Genomic DNA, 22892 nt, shown 5'->3' on the forward strand with positions numbered 1-22892 from the left:
TCCTGGGACAACTGGATATGTGCAGGCAAAAGAATGAAGTTGGATCCTGTGATATTGTGATTTATAAGAAATATATATTTGGTCATTCAGATGACCAAATATGCTTCTCACATACATATGATCTTCGTCCACAGTCCCTGGCTCACAGCTCCCAAAACTCTTGGAATTTCCAGAAGTGTTGAGCGTGACAAAGGTGCCCTTTGCTATGTTAATGAAGTGACTTTTGGACCCACAGAAGGATACCAGCAAAGCAACCCTGTGATCAGCGGGTTAGAACTTTCAGTCCCGCCTCCCTGACCTGTGGGGAGGGGAGAGGGGCTTGAGGTTGAATCAGTCGCCAATGCCAATTTATAATGTAATGAAGCCTTCATTAAAAATGCAAAAAGGGGGGCGCCTGGATGGCTTAGTCGGTTAAGTGTCCGACTTTCGCTTAGGTCATGATCTCGCGGTTCGTGGGTTCGAGCCCCGCGTCGGGCTCTGTGCTGACTGCCAGCACAGAGCCTGGAGCCTGTTTCAGAGTCTGTATCTCCCTCTCTCTCTGACCCTCCCCTGCTCACGCTGTCTCTCTCTCTCTCTCCTAGAAATAAATAAAAATATTTAAAAAAAAAAATAAAAACGCAAAAGGGCCAGGGTTCAGAGAGCTTCTCAGCTGGTGAACATTTGGAATCGCGAGGAGAGTGGTGCTCCTGGAGAGGGCATGGACAGTCCGTGTCCTTTCCCCATACCTCGCCCTACGCAGCTCTTCCTGAGTTCTGTCCTTTCAAAATAAACTGGGAATCTAGTAAGCAAAATATTTCTCTGAGTTCTGTGAGCCATACTAGCAAGTTAATTAATTAACTCACGGACTGTTCAGAGAACCTATGATCTACAGCTGGTGGGCCAGAGGTACAGGAAACAACCTAGAATTGAGACTGGAGCCTAAAAGGAACAGACGGTCTTGTGGGACTGAGCCCTTAACCTGTGGGATCTGATGCTCTCTCCACGTGGGTAATGTCAGAACGTGTTGAACTGTAGGACACACAGCTGGTGTTCCAAGAACTATTTGTTGGTGTGGGGAACCACCCCCCAGTGTGTTGGAATTGGGTCCAGGAACCCCAAAGAGACTCCGACCTCACACCATATACAAAACCAACTCAAAATGAATCCTAGTTCTTTTTTTAAAAAATTTTAATGTTTATTTATTTTTGAGAGAGAGAGAGACAGAGACAGAGCATGAGTAGGGGAGAGGCAGAGAGATTGAGAGAGAGAAAGAGAGGGAGACACAGAATCTGAAGCAGGCTCCAGGCTCTGAGCTGTCAGTAGAGCCAGATGCAGGACTTGAACCTGTGAGCCATGAGATCATGTCCTGAGCCAAAGGTGGATACTTAACCGACTGAGCCACCTAGGCACCCCAAAATGGATCCAAGTTCTAAATGCATGAGCTAAAACCATAAAACTCATAAAAGAAAACATAGGTGTAAGTCTCCATGACCTTGGCTTCGGCAAGTGTTTCTTATGTATGATACCTAAGGCACAAGCAGCCAAAAGGTAAAAAAAAATAGGTAAATCTATTTCATCAAAATTAAAAGCTTTTATGACTCAAAGGACATGCTCAAGAAAGTGAAAAGCCAACCCACAGAATGGGAGAAAATATTTGTAAGTCAGATGTATGATAAGGGCGTAGTATCCAGAATATAGAAAGAACTCTTACAAGTCATCAATAAAAAGACAATCCAATTTCCAAATGGATAAAGGATTTGAATAGACATTTCTCCAAAGAAGATACACAAACGACCAATAAGCACATGAAAAAGATTAGCAACATGATTAGCCATGGGGAAAAATGTAAATCAGAAGCACAGTGAAACACTTCCCCACCTGCTGAGATCATTATAATTTAAAAATGAATAATAACAAGTATCAATAAGGATGTGGAGAAATTAGAATTCTCATACATTGCTGTGGTGACATAAAATGGTACAGACACTTCCGAAAACAGCTTGACAGTTCTTCAAAAAATTAAACAAGAAATTTGAAAAGATATATTCAAAAACTTACACACAAATGTGTACGTCAGCATTCTTCATGAAAGGCAAAAAGAGAAACAACCCAAACGTCCATCAAGTCCATAGAGAAAACAGGATATATTCATATCACACAATTGAATATTATTCAGCCATGAAAAGGAATGAAGTATTCATGTCCATCAGAATGGTCACTAACAAAACAAACAAACAAACAAACAATAACAAGTGTTGGTGAGGATGTGGAAGAACTTGAGTCCTTTTGCACTATTGGTAGGGATATAAAATGGTGCAGCTGCAATAGAAAAGAGTGTGACAGTTCCTCATAAGATTAAAAATAGAATTACCAGGGCGCCCGGGTGGCTCGGTCAGTTAAACATCCGAATTCAGCTCAGGTCTTCATCTCACAATTCGTGGGTTCGAGCCCCGCATCGGGCTCTGTGCTGACAGCTAGCTCAGAATAGAAAGCAGGATCTCCGAGAAATATCTATATACCCGTGTTCAGAGCAGCATTATTCATAATAGCCAAGAGATAGAAGGAAACCAGTGTTCACTGAGGCATGAATGGATAAACAAAATGTGGTCCATACATACCATGGGAGGAGATTCTAAAAGATGATACAACATGGATAAACCTTGAAGACATTATACTAAATATAATAAGCCAGTCATTAAAAAAAGACAAATTCTGTACGATTCCTTTGATGTGAGGTGTCCAGGGAAACCAAATTCACAGAAACAGAAAGCAAGATGGTGGTGGCCAGGGTCTCAGGGAAGGAGGAAGGGGGAATGGTTGCTTAATGATTAATATCAGTGTTGCACGATGAAAAAGTTCTGGATATTGATTGCACAGCAACATGAAAAGACTGAACGCTACTGAACCTTACGCTTAAAAATGGTTACGATACATTGTATGCTATGTATATTTTACCACAATTAGCAATTTTTTAAATATTTTTATTTATTTATAGGAGAGAGAGACAGCGTGAACAGGGGAGGGTCAGAGAGAAAGGGAGATACAGACTCTGAAATAGGCTCCAGGCTCTGAGCTGGCAGTCAGCACAGAGCCCAATGTGGGGCTCGAACCCACGAACTGTGAGATCATGACCTAAGCGAAAGTTGGACGCTTAACCGACTAAGCCACCCAGGCGCCCCTAATTAGCAATTTTTTTAAAAGAAGTCCTGGGGCATCTGGGTGGCTCAGTTAGTTAATCATTCTACTCTTGGTTTAGGCTCAGATTATGATCTTGCAGTTTACGGGATCAAGCCCCATGTTGGGCTCTGTGCTGACAGTGCAAAGCCTACGTGGAATTCTCTCTCTCCTTCTCCCACTTAAGATAGATGATAAGATAAGATAAGATAAGATAAGATAAGATAAGATAAGATAATAAATGAAGTCCTGTACATGCTCCAACATGGATGAATCTTGGCAACAATATGCTGAGTGAAAGAAGTCAGTCACAAGAGGCAACATGTTGCATGGCCAATTTTAGATGAAATGTCCAGAAATGTCAAAGCCATAGAGACAGAAAGTAGCTTAGTGGTTGCCAGGGGCTGGGGAAGGAGGGGCTGGGGACCACTTCTGATGCATACTAGGATTCTTTCCAGGGTGATGAAAATGTTCTGGAATTAGCAGTGATGGGTTCACAATCTGTGAATATACTGAGAACCACTGAACTGTAGGCTTTAAAAGGGTGCATCTTATGGTATGTGAATTACATCTAGATGTTTTGCAATCCCTCTTGAGACACATTCTACACATTATCTGAACAGTAATCTTCAACACCGTTAAGTTCAGGGGCACCTAGGTGGCTCAGCTGGTTAAGCGTCTGACTTCGGCTCAGGTCATGATCTTGCAGCTTGTGAGTTTGACCTCCGCATCAGGCTCTGTGCTGACAGCTCAAAGCCTGGAGCCTGCTTCGGATTCTGTGTCTCCCTCTCTCTCTGCCCCTCCCCAGCTCCCACTCTGTCTCTCTCTTTCTCTCTCAAAGATAAATAAACATTAATTTTTTTTAAATAATAATGTACCCATATTGGTTCATTATTTGTAACAAATGCACCATTTGGAAGATGTTAATAACAGAGAAATTGGATCAGGAGTCATGGGAACTCTGTGCTCTCTGCAACTTTTCTGTAAATCTAAATCTATTGCAAAATTAAAAGTTTATCTATTTATAAAATCAGTGTATCCTATCAGGCAGGTAGTGGCAAGCTGGCGGGAGGGGACTTGCTGGGAACTTCCCACACCATTAGATCTGAGCTCCGCTGCCTCCAAAGCTCCTCCCCCCGCTCCTCCTAGAAAAACCCTCTGGGGTTCTCCCAGGCCCCATCCATCCTGAGCTCTTGATTCAGACGGGTACCAGTGGATTTTACCCAGACGGTTTGCCAAGTAAGTGCCCGTTTCTTTCATTCCCACAAGTGCTCCTCTATCAGGGAGCCGGACAAGGGACACCTAATAGACCACAGGACCCCACAGTCCCACCAGCCTGGGTGTGAATCCTGGTGCTGCTGCCTCTTCTCTATATGTTGCGGGGCTCAGGGTATCAAGGCCAAGGGCAGCAGCATCACGCGCGGTCCTGGCCGGGCCGCTGGCTGTATTTGCATTTGTATTTGTATCTGCCAGCTTGTGTTGTCTTTAGACTCCACCCGGGAGCTGCCCAGACTTGCCCTGGCCCCCTGACATTACCATGACCAGGTGGTGCTATTCGCTTGTGGCCCACTGTCTGAGCCGCTGAGAGCCGCTGGCCCTTCAGGGAGCTCTCACCCCTCCTCCTCCTCCACCTGGAGAGCTCTCCCGTGAGCTTTCCAGAAAGAGCATGCGGAATCCTCCGTCTCCCAGCCCTGCTTTTGGAGCTCCCGAGAGTTCTCTGAGCAGGAAACAATTCTCTCTTGAAATCTGAGCACGTGCTTTATGTGTTGGCTACAGTCGCCTCTTTCAGATCCTCTCTCCATCAATGCTACCTTTCCCATCCTGGCCCAAACCCTCACACTAAGGCAGATGAGAGTCAGGTCAAGCCCCAGTCTTGGTGGCTTCCTCTTTCCTCGAGAAGCTGACCCCCAGCTTTGGGGACTCAGGCGATGTGTGACATCACAGCCGATTCTGTGGCATTCACCACGTGCCGACAATAAACGGGCTTTCCTCATACATCGTCTCACGTAAGAATTACAAAATCTCTGTTGGATAATAATGGCTTTATCCTCATTTGGCATATGGGAAAATAGTGGTTCAGAAAGAGCTAGTAATCTTGCCCGGAACACACACTTCCACTCTCCTCGTGGAGATTCACAATGGACATTGGTGTGTTTGTTCAAGGTCCCGGAATGGCCTGCAGGGAACGGATGTAAATTTTGTTTACATCAAAATTTTCCAAACTCATTTCTCAAAAAAACTGAACATGTATTCATTTGGTTTATTTTGTAGATGGACGACCACCTCATCATCTTGTAACACCAGGGTCCTCTGGAAGAAACTTTGGGACAAGTCACTTCTCTCCGAGCCTCAGTGGAACTTCTGGCCATGATGGGGTGACAGGTGGCTTCCTTACCACTGTCAGCAACCAAACACAGCCCAAAATATATGAAAAACTGCTTTCAAATCTGGACAACAGGCAGCTCAAGACTGCAGTCCCTGAGAAGAGAAACAACATAAGCTGAGCCCTACGATTGCAGAGTGTCCAGAGGCTTGTGTGACTGAGTGGCGGCACCTTACTCGGCCCCACAGCCTGATCTGGGGGATATGCTGGGATATCCTTGAGGAGGCTGACCAGATCAGGGAGTGGGTGGGTTTGGGGTAGGGGATAGCTTTCCTCGGGTGTGTGTGTGTGTGTGTGTGTGTGTGTGTGTGCGCGCGCGCATCACTGTGAACCTCTCAACCTGCTCCTGGATTGGCTGAGGCCACTGCACAGGCTGACAATGGAAATGCTTGCGCAGGAGAAACGCTTCTATTCAGGTGCCTCCTGTCGATCTGCAGAAGGGGTGACAGAAGCAGCTAATTTGGGGATTTGCTTGTCTTTGAATGGGGGTAATTACTGGGAGTTGCCAATTGTTCCAGATTGTTCCCTGGAAGAAGGGTGGGGGGAGCACTCTCACGGGCTCTGCTGAGCGCTGCCCCCTGCAGGCAGTGTGGTGAAGTCACAGAGGGGCGGTCTGGACTAGGGAGCAAAGGGATGGAGTCAGGGGACCCCAGGATCATAGCAGGCAGGGCTGGGCCAGTAGGGCCCTGAGAGGTCACGTGACCCAACCCGCTCATTTTACTGCTGGAAGAACCGAGGCAGAAGGGAAGGGACTTGCCCAGGGGTGCACCGCGTGGGCCCAGCCAGGCTGCTTGGCTCCGGGGAACGACCTTCCTGCTGGCCATGCCCCCCGCCCCGAGTCTGTCTGGAACTCCCCAGGCTGGGGAACATGTGTGTCAGGAACCCCCTTTCCTTTCTCTGACTGCAGGAGACCCGCGCAGTGGCGGGGTCACCGAGGCCAGCAGCCTCCTGGGGGGCTCGCCGCGGCGTCCATGTGGCCGGAAGGGCTCCCCTTACCACACGGGGCAGCTGCACCCCGCAGTGCGCGTGGCCGACCTCCTGCAGCACATCAACCAGATGAAGACGGCCGAGGGCTATGGCTTCAAGCAGGAGTACGAGGTGCAGGGACCCAGGCCAGCCGGGCCCCCTCTCCAGGGCCTCGCCTGGCTCCTCCTCACGGCGACCCCGACCCTGGTCTGACTTTAGACCTGTTCTAATCATCAACCTAATACCTGTTGGCCTTCACCCTCAACCCTCAGCCCAACCCCAAAGTGACCTGGCCTCTGACTCTCGCGCTCAGACTTGGATCCCAAACCATTCTCCATGAGAATGTCGACCATGACCCCTAGTTATACTAATCTAAAGTGACCCTGACTTATAACCTTCTGGATTTTGACCTGTAACCTCATCCTAACACCTGATTTTGACTCTAATCCTATACCTGACCCTTATCTAATCATTTCTCTGAACTTGACCTTCTTCCTGACCCCGTCACTCCCCTCTCCTGCTCTATGCCTTAGTTTTGAAAGCTGGTTCCTTGCTGATTAAAGGTAAACACAGTCATTCATCTCAAGCCTCCGTGCTGGCCCTGAGCCAGCCTTCACCATGACTCAGCCCTTCAGCCCACCTACTTTATCCCAGATAAGGAGCTGACCACCTTTTTCCTTCTCTGTAGGGCTTCTTTGAGGGCTGGGAGGCCATGAAGAAGAAACCATCTCAGAGGCTCGTGCCTGAGAGTCCTGAGCGAGAGCCTGGAGCCCAGGAGAGCAAACAGGAGGCAGGAAGAAGGGGCTCAGCAGGGGGCCCCAGGGTTCCAGCTCAGCCCAGCGGGTTCCCGAGAAATTGTGATTCTGGAAGGAAGGACAGAAAGCTCTGGAAACAGGGAGCTGTGTAGCCCGGGCTTCTGTAGTCCCTCACAGCGTGAGCTTGGCCAAGGCTTCTCTTTCTGGGCCTTAACTTCTCCATCCGTAAGACAAAGCTAATAATAACTTCAGTGAGGAGCCCCTTGTGAGGCGGTAAGAGACCCATTAGCCTCATTCATCCCCCAAGTCCCAGAGGCACTGAACTTGGTCATGCCAGCACTGGGCAGAGAGCAGCATGGTTCTCCAGAACCTCAACAGGGATCCTGCATCAATGTCCTACCCCTTGACCTCAACCAGCCCTTGCCTAACTCTGCTGATGGGGAACCCCCACGTCTACCTCAACCTGGCCCTGGTGGATGGAAGAGCTGCAGGCAAAGCGTACCCTAGGAACCTCCAAACCCCATCCAGGAAAGTCCCAGGGATGGAGGGAGGAGAGCTGCATCTCTGGGAGGGTCCCCTCTGTGCCCATCTCCTTGGGGGCCAGGCCTGTGGATGATGCCTTCCCCTCCAGGGCTTTCCTGTTTGGGGCAACAAGGCCAGTGTTCCTTCTCAGCGTGCCCACCTCCCTGCACCCTGGGGGCCAGGAGAGGAGGCTCTCTGGGCATCTTGGCAGCCCTGTGAGTCTCTGAGCTGGGGAGGGCCACTCTGGGGCTCCCTGGGGCTGGGTAAAGAAGCTCCTGGGGGCCTTGACGCCTGACCCTAGCCACAGGGGATCAACCCAGGAGCCAGAGGGCCCTGAATCTCAGACCACACTGAACTTGAGTCTGCAGAGAGCCCCATCGGGTGCACGAGACTGAGTTTTTCAGTCTGGCCTGGAACAGCTGCTAGTCAGGCTACCTCTGAGGCTTCAGGAAGTCCCAGGGAGGGGAGCTGGCGGATCGAGGAGGGGTCCCCTGTATCTCTGCCCTTCCCTTTGCAGGATTACAAAGGGCAAGTTCAGGTCTGGTCAGAGGGTAAATCAGGGTCAAGGCCAGAAGAAGCAAGACAAGTGCCAAGGCTCTAGGAGCCTGTGCTAGCCACAGAGGTCAGGAAGAGAGCGGGGGTCAGGTCAGGGAACAGGGTTTTAGGAGAAAAGCGTCAGGAGAGGGAGACGTGGCACAGGTGGAACAAGGCAGGACACCTGGGGATGGAGCACAGATGGGGGGAAGGCCAGGTACCAACACACTTGGCAGGTCAAGGTCAGGAGGGAGGAGCAGAGTCAATGCCCATCACTGTCTGGGGAGCTAGGGTTGGGGGTCTCAGACCCTCTGAGTCATGGAATTTAAAGTAATTCAAAAGCTTCATTCATTTATTTAAATGCATTGTTGAGCCCCTAATGTACACTGGGCACTGGCGATACCGAAGTGGACAGCACAGGCAGAGAGCCCCGCTTTCCTAGACCTTAGTTACACCGGGGGTGACCAATAACCAGGCAAGCGTGTAATGGAATGTCAGCAGCTGGCCAGGGCTCTGAACAGCCATCAGGCAGGAGAAGTGGGTAACGGGGCTCTCACTCACCAGCCTTGAGGCCCTGGGCAAGTCAGCTGCCCTCTCTGGGCCTCAGTTCCCATCTGTAAAATGGGAATGTAAAATCTGATATGATCAGATGAGTCCATGATTAAGTGCCTAGTGTGGTACCAGGTGGGCCAGAAAGGGCTCCCTTCACAAACACGCAGCAAGACAGATGCCCCCAGGCTGGGATGACCCAGGGGCATGAGGCTTCCATAAGAGGTGGAGTGGAGGGGGAGTGGGCTGGCTAGTAGGGCTGTGTCCCTGGGTAAGACACTTCCTGCTTCTGGTCTTGGTCTCTCCACATGAAAGCTGACCGTGAGGTACTGACTCTAATTGTACACTGGCTGACTCTCGCTTCCTCAGTCTCTCCATCAGCCAGAGGACACAAGCTATTCCAATGACTCCACAGTCCAACTTCCTTTCCTCTGAATTACGAACTCATGGGGCAGTCCTCATGCTGGGCACCCCCCAACTCATGCTGTTGATGCATGGCTTGGATCCTGGCATGCCCCTCTGGGTGGGGCCTAGGGCTTTCTGGGGGAACATCTACTGAAGTGGCAGCCAGTCCCTGCCTCCCAGGAGCCTTTCGTCGGTTTTGCAGATGACAGGCTCTTGGAAGGAAAGCAAGCTTTGGACCAAAGGTGGGAGAGAGTATCTCCCCAGGTCAGAGTGACAGACTGAGACTCACATGATGGGATTTCATATGCATGCGTGAATTAAACATGCAGTACAAAATAAATCAGCAGCTCAGGGACAGAGGAGGGAGACCGGCCTCAAGAGGCTCATGGATAAGCTGAGCACGGCCTAAAGGCGGGGCCTCCAAACTGAGAAGGGGATGGAAACAAGGACATATTGATGAATCAATTAATTAATCAAAGTACTGTTTATTAGAATCCTACTAAGTTTAAGCACTCTTCTAAGTGCTTGGAGATGGAGAGGTGAAAAAAGTGGACAAAATCCCTGCGTTCCTGGAGCTCGCATTCCAATAGTGAAGACAGATAATAATCACACAACTGCATGTTATAAAGTGATGAGTATGGACAGAGACTAGAGAGGAGGGGGCTGCACTGGAGTGGGTGGCCAGGGAAGGCCTCTCTGAGGAGGTGATATTCAAGTGGACACCTGAAGAAAGTGAGAGAGTGACTGTTGTGATAATTGGGAGAATGAGCCAGTCGCAGGGAGCCGCAGATGCTAAGACCCTGCAATAGAAGCGAGTATGATGGGTGTGAGGACAATGGAGAGGTCTGGGTGCCAGAGGAGAGCAGGTGGGGGAAGGTGGGAGGAGACAGGTGTGAGGACTCAGCAGAAGGAGGACCATTTAGGGTCTGCAGGCCGTGCAGAAGTTGGGTTTTACTTTCAGTGTTGAGTGGGGATTCATTGCAGAGTTTTGAGCAGGAGAATGGTGTGATCTGATTTGTGTTCTCAGATTGCTGTAGCTCTTAGGGGCACTGAAGCTGTTGAAGGGGAGGGACCACAGAAGTCCAGGAGGAGCAGAGTGGGGGCCAACCAGGGCATGAGAAATAAGTGGTCCTTCACACATGGGGTAATTGAAGGAAAGGAATGTACATCCTTTAAAAAAGAAGGCCCAGAAAGATACAAGAGCCCACCTCCAACTTCAGAAGGGCTTTCACGTGAACTTGAAGTTGGACACATTCTGCAGCCAAGTCAGAACCAAGACCAATGAGTGAGGCCACAGCTGTTGGCACTGGCTGAAGGTGGGGTGGCTTTTTGGCAGCTCCCCACGCTGAAGGTGCACAGCAGAGGTCAGCTCTCAGAGCTGTGTGAGATAGACAGAGGTAAGCTTTCGGAATCAGACAAATCTGAATTCAGATCATCCTCCCTTTTCTGATTGTTATCTTTGCCACCTGCAGCCACTTTTATCTTTCTGAGCTTCAATTTCCTCATCTGTACATTAGAACCAACACCTATCATGCTGGATTGTTCAGTGGAGTATGTGAGGTACCAAGCACTGTGCTTAGTAAGAGGAAGGTGCTCAATAAGTGGCAGCGATGATGATGGTGATGGTGGAAATGGTGGTGACAATGATGATGGCGAGGGTGGTGGTGATGTTGGAGATGATGATGGTGGTGTTGGTGGAGCTAGAGATGATGATGGTGACAGAAGTGATGGAGATGATGATGAGAAGGAGAATGTAATGATGATAATGGTGATGGTGATGGTGGTGATGGAGATGATGGTTGTGAGAAGGGAAATGGTATTGGTGGTGATGGTAATGATGATGACAATGGATAATGATGATGATGGTGATGATGGTGATGGAGGTGATGGTGATGATGATGATGATGATGGCGATGATGCTGATGGAGATGATGGTGATGATGATGATGGTAATGATGATGATGGTGATGGAGGTGATTGAAATGATGGTGGTGATGATGGTAATGATGATGACAGTAATGGTGGTGATTGAGATGATGATGGTGATGACAGAGAGAATGGTGATGATGATAATTTACCTGCATTAATGAAGTTAAAATTATTTCTATGGTTGACAGTGGTTGTGTGGAAGGAATGCCAGGACCAAGCAGACAATTGAACTGTCGGTCGATTCTCCCACCATGGGAGTGTTAGACAGAGATAGTGCTAGAGACAGTGCTGGAGACAGTGGGTTGGAAACTCTTGCACCACCAGGCACAGTCTCTGGACAGGAAAGCCCTCCCTGACCCAGATGGGGGTTGACACTGTGCTTGCCCATGTTCTGGGTAACTATGTGGGAGTCAAGGAGGCAGTGTAGGGTCAGCAAGGAGGAGGCGTTTACTTCTGTTGGCATTTCGAGACCTCCCACATACCATACCTGCCCACGTAGTCATAGTCAGGTGTCCTTAGATCTTCTCACCCAACTACCTCCTCTCATTTGACACATGGGAAATCGAGGCCCGGGAGGAAAAGGGACTAGCTTAAGGTCACAGGTGAAGTCCAGGTATCCTGGCTTCCAGTCTCACTCTTTCTACTTCAGTAAAGTGGATCTGTTTGTGCCAGTTATCAATTGATTGCCTTTCAGCTCCAAGTTCACCCTTGAGTACCTGATCTATAACAGGGGGTCAAATTCCTTTAGGCCCTTCTCCTTTACAGCAAGCATGACATGAAGCTTTCTCAGTGGAAAGCGCTGAAGGAACACAACAGGAGGTAGAGGCTTCTCCTGCTGGTTTTAACGGCTTCACAGTCAGTCAGCAGCATGGACCTGAGGACATCTGGCCATGCCTGGCCCCAGGCAGGTGCCCAGAACACGTATTCTGTGTGACCTTGCAGCCCCGCCATCCAGGGAGCTACAACTCCACCTTTTCTAGAAGGTTTAGACCACCCTTGAAGAAGAGCACCCCTTCCAAGGTTGTCCTTCCTTGGGCACCCTTCCTCAGCCCTAGGCTACTACGGAGAGTTCCTTTACCGCATAGTTATTCTTTGTCATCGTTTGATCGTCTTTTATATTACACTTGCCCTGCCTGAACCACCATGTGGTTTCTATACTCCTGATTAGACCAAGCTAATCCACTGTCAAAACTTGTGTTGGAGCAAGTAATTGACAGCAATCCTCTTGGCTTCCCATGTGGGGCTGATCTACATTTACAAGTACCCATCTGGTTACAAAAGCCAGGTCCATCTAGCTAACGCTTACTTTATAGAATCTTTTATTTAGAGGTCTCGGCTCGGTTTATCTTAGCCCTGTCCTGCTCTCGCTTGCACTAAGAGAAGTTGCTATTTTCTCACCAATCCCATTAATGTTCCTCTGGGTTATCTGGGGTTTTGCCGGATCTTAGCCATCCGTGACCCTGACCCAGAGCATCTGTTAGAATACGCATTCATCTGCTAGAAACAAGGATCCAGAAAATAAGGTCTCAAACCAATTAAATATTTATTTTTCTCTCATATAAAAGAAGTCTGGATGTAGGAAGTCCAGAGCTGCTACTGTAGTGTCAACCTTAAAACAGCCAGTTATTTTACTAACAAGGTGGGTTTATTTGGGCATAGCAGGGGAACTGCAATTCAGGACATGCAAGCTATGGCAAAGCAGAGCTCAAAGGAGAGGGAACTTAGGAGAAAAAGAGGAAGTTGGGAGGGGCTGCTTTGAATGACAGCCCATTGGAGGAAAGCAAGGTTTGGGGTGGTAACAGTTTCTCATTGGCTAAGTTGCGGTATTTTCTTATTGGCTGAGCTTGTTGCTGGGCAAAGAGAAATTCTTCCTTCCTCCTACCTGCTGGGGTAGTGAAGCAGGATTCTTTCTGTTGGAAATGCAAGATACTTAGCTTCCCCTTGGTGTCGGCAATTAAGGACTAGTGGTGTGGTGTGAGAGCGCCCCCTTCAGGGCTTCCCAACTCCATTTTTAAAAAGGTTTTGTTTATTCAAAATCTTTCACAGTACTGTTTCACAGTAGATACACAAAGCTGTCAAATCTCAGGTTCACTGTTTTTGCTCCACCATCCATAGTGGCACAAGACTTTATCCTAAAGGTTACCTCATGGTTACATGATGGCTGCTGGAGTTCCAGACCTTGAGAGCTGCATTTTAGGCAGGAAAAAAAGGGGAAGGGAGGTAAAGAAAGGGGAAAAGGGCTCCTTCCATCTTAAAAAAAAAAAATACCAATGAAGAATTTTCCTGGAAGCTGCATCCACCACCTCCACTCATATTTCATTGGTTACCTCTATCTGCAAGGCAAAGCCACCCTAACAGCACTGACCTCTTGTTACTAATAAAGAAGGTGAGATTGGATTCTGGACAGATGACTGTCAGCCTCTTCCACAACCAGGAGATTAAATGCAGAGAGAGCTCCAGCCGTAGAACTTCTTCCAGAAATCCCGAGAGTGGGAGAAGAGAATCCCTTCTCCCTTAAATCTGCTTTTAAAAATAGTTTAAAACAATAAAATAGCAATAGATGTTCAGTGCAGAACAATTTTTAATGGAAAAAACCAAAACCCCTCTTAATTCCATCATCCAGTGTGATACTGTGATTTATAATAAATAAATATATATATATTTGTTCTTTACCCACTGTTCCAGGCAGAGTTCCTAAAACCCTTGTAATTTCTTGCATAAGATCCTAAGGGGCAGTTTTTGTTACAATATTTAGTTTTGTTCCCAGTTCCTGAAATAGCTTCATAGCTTAAAAGTGAAATAGGTGTCTTGTTATTCATAACCAGCCCCCTTTCAACCACACCAGAGTTTATGTTAATGAGGTGACTTTTGGAAAGCCCTTAAGGGTGGGGGCTGGTTGCCAGAGGAACCAACCACAAGATTAGAAGGTTGGAACTTTTTTTAAGTTTATTTATTTATTTTGAGGGAGAGCACATGCAGGGGAGGGACAGAGAGAGAGAGAGAGAGAGAGAGAGAGAGAGAGAGACTCCCAAGCAGCCTCCACATCACCAATGAGAAGCCCAACTCAGGGCTTGATCTCATGAACTGTGAGATCATGACCTGAACAGAAACCAAGAATCGACACTCAACTGACTGAGCCACCTCCTGGGAGGGCTAGAGATTGGTTTGATCACTAATAGCCAATAATTTAATAAACCATTACTACATAATGAAGCCTCCAAAAAATCCTGGAAGGGTTCTAAGAGCTTCTGGGTTAGTACACAGAAATACAACCAAGTGCTGGGAGGGTGGTGGATGCTAAAGTCCTCGGGGACAGAAGTTTCTGTGCTGTGCCCTCTGTATCTCTTCATCTCTTCGTTCATATCCTTTAATATCTTCTGTAATATACCAGTCATCTAAGAAGTAAACTGTGTTTCTGGAGTCCCATGAGCTGCTCTAACAAATTAATCAAACCCAAGGCAGCGATTGTGGAAACCTCTGATTTACAGCCAGGCATCAGAAACACAAACGACACCCTGGATGTATGACTAGCATCTGAAGGGGGGTTCAGAATTGGATGGGGGCTGGGACTGAGAATTTAACCTGTAAGATCTGACGATGTTTCAGGTAGATAGTGTCAGAATTGAGTTAAGTTGTGGGACACCCCTCTGGCTGAGGCTGAAGAATCCTTGGTGTGGAAAAAACCCACACTCGCAGTGTCAGAAGTGAAGCAGCGTCGTAGCAGAGGATTGAAGGCAGAGGAGCCCACCTGAGGGTGCTTTCTCTTTACATTAAAAATTGATTCAAAACTGTTGGAATTCTTGCACACTTCCTCCTGGGATTTCTTTTTCTCTGGGTATATTTAGAAAGTACTTTATATCCAGATCATCCATATGTTGTTGTTGTTTTTCTCTCTCACCCCTGTTTTATCAGTATCTTCCCAGAGTGAATTACTTTTTGACTGTCTCCTATTTAATGGCTACAATTACATTCCGTCACGTGGTGGTTCTGTAACGGATGTAGCTAATCTCCCATTCTCAGGCATCTAGTTGGGTCCCCTCTGAATGCATCTGTTAGCAATGATGCTGGATGACTCTTCACATAGATCTCTGCCTCCATCCGATTATTTCCTTATAATAGATTTGTGGACTTATCAGGGCAATAGCTAGGGGTATTTTTCCTTCTTTTTTATTGAGGTATAATTGAAATACAGTATCGTATTAGTTTCAGGTGTACAACACAGCGACTGGACGTTTATATACATTGGGAAATGATGACCATGATAAATCTAGGTACCATCTGTCACCATTCAAAGGTAATACAATATTATTGGCTCTATTCCCTAGGCTATGCAATATATGCCCATGGCTTGTTTATTTTATAATGGAATTTTTGTAGGTGAGTCTTTTTAAGGCTTTGGATTTGGGGGGGTTTTAATGTTTATTTTGAGAGAGGGGGAGGAGGGGCAGAGAGAGAGAGGGTGACACAGAATCTGAAGCAGGCTCCAGACTCTGAGCTGTCAGCACAGAGCCTGATGCCGGACTCAAACCCATGGAACTGAAATCATGACCTCAGCCAAAGTCAGATGCTTAACTGACTGAGCCACCCAGGTACCCCAAGCCTTTGGATTTGCTTCACCAAATTGCTGGCCTGGATTCTGCTTCTCAAGCGGGGCCAAGAACATACTCAAATCAGTTTCTGAGGCCCTCCTCCCCTCCGTCCGACTCCAGCCTCAGCCTCCTCTCCCATTTCTCTAAGGAAACACAATGGAAAAGTTTATATTCTGAAACATCTAATCAGGTATTTATCTCTAAGTACTTTAAAAAGTCAACATAATTACTCCAGTCCCATTAAATTTAATTTGCAGCAAATTAAGCATTTAGCACAAGGTTGGAGTTGCTTTGCTAGTTGCAGTGGAGCTGGGGTTTGGCTGTTTGCAGCAGGAGCCATGATGTTAGCACAGGCTGGGTGGGCAGTTTGCAGAGTGGCAGGGGGGACCCTTGGTGCCTCGGATACCCTGCCCCGAGTCTCCTGGGCCAGCTCTGCCCACCTGCAGCAGAGAAATGTAGTGAGTGGTTCCTGGCACACTCCCCACTGCGATCCTGCTTCCCAATGCTTCTCCACCTGGGTGTTCTCCAGGGCTTGGGGGTTTCTCCACTGTCTGGGGCAGGTAGAGGGCTTGACCACCCATGCACAGGGCAGCCTGGAAGTGCCAGGGGACTTAACACCCTAGGCACAGCCCTCAACCAGTGAGGGATGGAAATGAACTGATAAATAACCAGCTTCCCTCTGAGGGACACGCCTGGGGCACATTGCACACACTTCCTCGGAGATTCCCCAGCAGGACCGGGCCTGCGGCGTGACCCGCTCTCTGATTCAGGCTTTGGGGCTTGTTCTCCCTCCAGGCCGCTGTCCCTTCCTCCCTGTGCCACTTGGGATCACCTCCCACATAAGCTGCCTGCATTTTTTGGAGGAACCCAAACCCAGATTGGGCTGGATCGCTCCAGATGGATGGAGTGGGTGGTCGGAGAGGGCAGGACAGTAAGGGGCAGAATGGGGGACTTTTCCCCATTCGAGCCTTTTGAGACACTAAGCAGAGGAGGCAGCTAAGCTGTGGCCAACCCCTGACCTGTATCTCCCAGCTGTGGCCGTGGTCTCCCCAGCCACAGCCACGCTCTGGTTCTAGGCACTGAGCACCTGGCTTTTCCTGAGGGCGTATGATCCCTCCCAGCTAGGGTCTGAGGCCCTTCCTGTTCCCACAATCACAGTGCTTTTACCTCTCCAGCCTCCACTGGGGGCCCAAAGCCTCCTGGGAGGTCTGCCTGATGTCACCTTCCAGCCAGGTAGCTGGGCCTGACATGGGCCCCATGTCACCCATTCCACAGCCAGGCACCAGGTCCTCCAGGGCAACTCTCTACCCCCTATCCTGGTCCGACCTTCCCTCTCCTGCTTTTAAGACCCCTCCCCCACATATTCTACTAGGATGGTTAATTTTATACATCAAACTTGGAGGGTGATTTGGACAAGAGTGATGTTTAAAGCAGTAAACTTTAAGCAAGCAGACTGCCCTCCCAAATACGGGTGGGCCTCATCCAATCAGTTGAAGCCCTGAACAGAATACAAAGACTGGCCTCCCCAAGCAAGAAGGAATTCTCCATCAGACTGCCTGTCCAGGCTGCTGGTCCCCAAGGCAGATTTTGAACTTACCAGCTTCCATAATTGCATGAGCCAATTATTTATAATAAATCTCTGTGCACAGATGTATACACAGCCTATTGTTTCTGTTTCTCTGGAAAAGCCTGACTAATGCACCTGCCCAGACCAAGAGCCCAAGGTTCCCAGGGCTGTTCTGATGTTGAGCAGGTAGCCTCCCAAAGCCGGCTGTCCTGGGTCCAGAGGCCACATCTTTGCTGAGCTCCATCCCTGCCCCAAGAATTCTCCCCTCACCCCCTCTTCCCAGGGAGTCACTTTCTCAAGAATCTTCATCTCGGGCTCTGCTTCTAGGGAGCCCAACCCCAGTTGATGGTAGTAGGTATGGTCCTCGGAAGCAGATCCTAAGATGAATCTGTGCAGACGGCAGTGAGGACCCCATCGTTGGTGGGCCAGTGAGTAACGACAGCCCCTGACCTGTGGTAGCGGTGCTATCAGTAAGTCATTCCCCTGGAGGGGACAGGTTTGGGGGGGAGGGGGGACACTGGCTGGGGACAAGGTCTCTGGCACCAAGAAGTGTGGGAAGAAAGTACTTAGAAGGAAATTGGAGTTGTGAGCTCTTGTTAAGTACCACTGATACACGAAGACTGAGAATTATAGACTCAGATTGATTAGTCTACAATTTGAAGCAAAATGTCCATCAGGAAACCTACTTAGCAACATATAAGAGACCCTAACTCTGTAGCCAGAGACCAGGCAAAGGAAGTCATTGTGGCGGTTGCCGAGCTTCAAAGAAGGATGAACCCTCTGCCCAAGAAAGTCTGACAGGCCAGGAGTAAGTCACGGAGACTTGGGGTGAGGCTGTCTGGAGGGATGGACTTGAGAACCCAGATTTCCCTACATCCTCGAGGCCTGCAAAGTGGCCTATTCCTCCTTGTGGAAAGATGAAAGGCCCTTTGCTGGAAGACTGTGCAGAGGCCTCCGGTGAGGAGGTGCCTTACACCCTGACGCAAGCCTTCTTCAGGACCTGCCCCCTACCTTTCCTTTGGCTGCCAAACCCATAACAAGGCTCACATCTGAGCACAAGCTATCTGCCGAAGTACTCGGCCTGCAAGGGGAGGAGAGAGACTATATATCCAAGCTACTGCAGGACCCGGCTACAGGGACCAATAGAATCCGGGGAAATGGACTGGAAATGGACTATGGAGGTACTGGATCAAGGAAGGCAGAATACAAAGCCAGACAGAGAAACATGTTGATATGGGAGGACTGCCTTCTGATCCCGGATTTAACATTCTGGGAGCATCTGTTCCAGAACAGGCAGCTATGGGATGATAGGACCCCACGATGGCAGATGCCGTCATTGTCATAGTGGACGGCAAGTTTGGATGGTGGCCTCATTAAATTCAAAAACTTTTGAGTGTTAAGGGGCGCCTGGGTGGCTTAGTCGGTTAAGCGTCCGACTTTCGCTTAGGTCATGATCTCGCGGTTCGTGGGTTCGAGCCCCGCGTCGGGCTCTGTGCTGACTGCCAGCTCAGAGCCTGGAGCCTGTTTCAGTCTGTGAGTCCCTCTCTCTCTGACCCTCCCCTGCTCACGCTGTCTCTCTCTCTCCCTCTCCTAGAAATAAATAAAACATTAAAAAAAAAAAAAGTTTAAAAAACTTTTGAGTGTTAAAAGACACCGGTAAGAGACTGAAAAGACTGGGGCGCCTGGGTGGCTTAGTCGGTTGAGCGTCTGACTTTTGCTTAGGTCATGATCTCGCGGTTCGTGGGTTCGAGCCCCGCGTCGGGCTCTGTGCTGACTGCCAGCTCAGAGCCTGGAGCCTGTTTCAGAGTCTGTATCTCCCTCTCTCTCTGACCCTCCCCTCCTCACACTGTCTCTCTCTCTCCTAGAAATAAATAAAAAATATTAAAAAAAAAAGAGACTGAAAAGACAAGCCACAGAAGAGGAGAAAAGATCCGTAAATCATATATCTGATAAAGGACATGTTTCCAGAATATCTAAGGAACTCTCTAAAATCAATAACAAGAAAATAAACAACCTGATTTTCCCAACGGGCAAAAGACTTGAACAGATATGGATGGCAAACCAGTATGTGAAAGCACACATGGAAACCATGGGGAGACACTGCTGCACACGTGAAATGGTGACAGTCACAGACTGAGGATGTGGGGACCCAGGGCTCCACACGCCGCAGGTGGAAACGGAATACGATGCTGACACTTTGGAAGTCAGTCTGGCAGTTTCTTAAAAAGTTAAACATGCCTCCTACCACATGACCCAGCCTTCCCTCTCCTGGGTATTTACCCAAGAAAAATGAAAACATGAGCTCACTCAAAGACTCATACCCAAATGCTCATAGCAGTTGTATTCATTAACGTCAAAAAACTGGCCATCACCTAAATGCCCATCACCGAGTGAAGGGATTAATGAACTGTGGTCTATCCATATATTGGATCACTATTCAACAGTAAAAAGGAGCGAACTATTGATTCCCACAACAGCAGTAGATGAAGGTAAAAATAATTAGGCTGAGTGAAAGACGCCAGATGCTCTAGGATTCTAGCTACATAAAGCTCTAGAAGATGTAAACTACAGTCATGGAGAGCAGAGAAAGGGTGCAAAATGGGAAAAGGTAGAGGAAGGCAGATGGCTCTCAACTTGGGGTCCACCGGGGCTGGGAGTGCTCACTCCTCTCTCTCTCTCTCTCTCTCTCTCATGTTGAGCTGATTCCCTGCCTGTCTCAGGCAGGAGACTGTCCTCTCCTGGAGTGAGTGTCTGATGGACCAGGAGAGACCTGGTGAAGGGACAAGAGGAGCCCTCCTGCACTCAGGCAGATCTCTGGGAAAGTTACAGCTGCCGGCCCAGGGGTATTCTGGGTAATGAACAGTGTCTCTTCTATGTCAGCTGGGAGACGGGCCCCTCCTTAATCTGCTGCAGTGTCATTAAGAGGGAAAACATTTGCTCCATGGGGCTCCTGATGGCCTTTAGAAACTGCAAGTTAAACACCAACCAGGCAGGGCTGCTCGGGGCTTAACCCTCCCCTTCCCAGCCCAGGCCTCGGCCGATGAGGCCACAGCTCACTGGCCTGGACTCTCGGGAGCCTCTCCTGGCTCTTCCTGGCCTGGAAGTGAGCGGGTGGCTGCGGGGGCAGAGGGAGGACAAAGGGAGAAGAGGAGCCTTTGAGGCTCTGGGCTCAGGGGTTTGTAGGCTGAGGCTGGTTAGAGAGCAGGGCACTGGGGACCCACCGCGGGGGCTGGGCAATTTGGAGCCACTCCCTTAACCTCTCTGTGCTGGCGTCCTACCTACAGGATGGAGGGGCTGGGGGGCTCACAGCTCTGAAGATCCAGGGCCCGTGTTCCACAGTAAGTAGAGCCTGGTGGTCTTCCCCGAGGGGCCTGACGTGTCCTTGTCCCCCAGGTCCCTGCCGAAGCCTGCTCCCCGCTGGGGCCACAGGTGACAGGTGGGGAGGCCAGCCCTGGGGACAGAGGAGAGCAGGTGACCCGGGAGAGATGACAGAGGGGAGGGAGCCCTGTTACCCCAGAGTCCCCTGGGAGCCCAGCACTGCGCTGGGACACCCCCTACCGCCCCCCACACACACACACACAAAACCCCCTGCCCAGGGTCAGCCTCACAAGACAAAAGATGTCTCACCTTAACCCCTTACCTCCCACCTCCCTGCTGGTGCACATGCAGTCTCCCCTCCTAGGCTGCTTTCCCCTCCTTCATCCACATCCATAGCCCAAGGCCTGCCTCCTCCAGGAAGTCTTCCCTGATGTCTCACAGCCAAACCCCTCATGTCTCCACCCAGCCAACCCTGTGGTTGTTTCATTGCCCAATAAGGGTTTAGGTTTTGTGCCCTGAGGCCCAGACCCAGACATGAGCTCACTTCACTATCTCATCGGGTTCATGGAGATTTGCTGGATGCCAGCTCAGAGCCAGGCACGTGGGGCCACAGAGGGGACGAGAATGATCATCCCCTGAGCACCTGCGGATGCCCCCGTGCTGGGTCAGCCCACGTGGGGTCCGGGTGGCTCCTCGCCCTGTTGGGAGGGTGAGGACCCAAGGCCCAGAGACAGGAGGAGGCTGCTCAGGTCTCACAGTGAGCTGGTGGCTGGGATCCGAACCCAGGCCAGACTCTGAGTCCCACCCCCACCCCGTTACTGCCCCCAGAACTCTCTGTTATTAACTTTTTATTAATTTGTTCACCATTAATTCATTCCTTCATTTGGTCAACTAATACGTATAAAACCCTGATATATTCCAGGTGACATGGGAAGACCAAAGACAAATAAGTGTGGGGGGTTTTTTTGGTTTAAGGTGTACATTTTGTTACTTAGGTACATTTCTATATTGTAAAATGGTCGCCATCGTAATGATATTTATTCCACTTCGTACTTAAAGTACAATATTGTACTGTCTGATCCAATATACTGTACATGAAATCTCTGGCTAGTTTAGCAACTCATCACAAGTCTGGAACTATAAACACTGTCAGTACTATACCCCCACCCTCAGCCCTTAGTAACCACTATTTTACTCTCTGTTTTTATTCTTTCACATGCTTGGTTATTTTTATATTTCAAACATGAGTGATATCATACAGTCCTTGTCTTCCTCTGCCTGGCTTATCTCACTTAACATAATGTGCTCGAGGTCCAACCATGTTGTTGCAAATAGCAGAACAGCCTCCTTTCTCGTGGTTGATTAATATTCCATTGTGTACATGTACCACATCATTTTTGGCCATTCATCCATTGATGGGCATCGGGATGGCTTCCATATCTTGGCTCTTGTGAATAATGATGCAATAAACATGAGGACACATACATCTCATCGAATTCCTGTTTTCGTTTCCTTTGGGTACATTCCCAGAAGTGGAATTGCTGGATCACATATGGTAGATCTATTTTTAATTTTTTGAGAAAATTCCATATTGTTTTCCATAGTGGTTGGACTGATTTGCATTCCCACCAACAGTGCTCCCTTTCCTCCACACCCTCACCAACATTTGTTACTTCTTGTCTTTTTGATACTAGCCATTCTGAGAAGTGAGGCGCTATCTCACTGTGGATTGGATTTTCCTCTCCTTCACTGATGAGGAGTGATACTGAGCATCTTCTCATGTGCCTGTTGACCATTTGGATGTCCTTTTTGGAAAAATGCCCAGAACTCCTTAAACCCCCTCAGCTGGGGGAGGGTTGGTCCTGGATCCTGGAGGTGTCTGGTTGCACACGTGGGGCTCAGGTAGGCACAGCTGTGCAGAGGAGGGGAAAACACAGAGCAGTAAAGCAGGGTCCCTTGGTAGAACCAGGGCAGGCAGAGAGAAGCACCTAGGGAGAGTGCAAACTTTTTTTTAAGTTTATTTATTTATTTTAATGTTTATTTTTGAGAAAGAGAGAGAGCGCAAGCACAGGACGGGCAGGGAGAGAGAGAAAGTCCCAAGCAGGCTCTGCACTATCAGCACGGAGCCTGATGCAGGGCTTGAACTCACAAACTGTGAGATCACGACCTGAGCCGAAAGCAAGAGTTGGACACTTAATCGATTGAGCCACCCAGGTGTCCCG

Source organism: Hyaena hyaena, unplaced genomic scaffold (genome assembly GCF_003009895.1).
Source record: "Hyaena hyaena isolate Hyena2069 unplaced genomic scaffold, ASM300989v1 scaffold_3, whole genome shotgun sequence".
Lineage (NCBI taxonomy): Eukaryota > Metazoa > Chordata > Mammalia > Carnivora > Hyaenidae > Hyaena > Hyaena hyaena.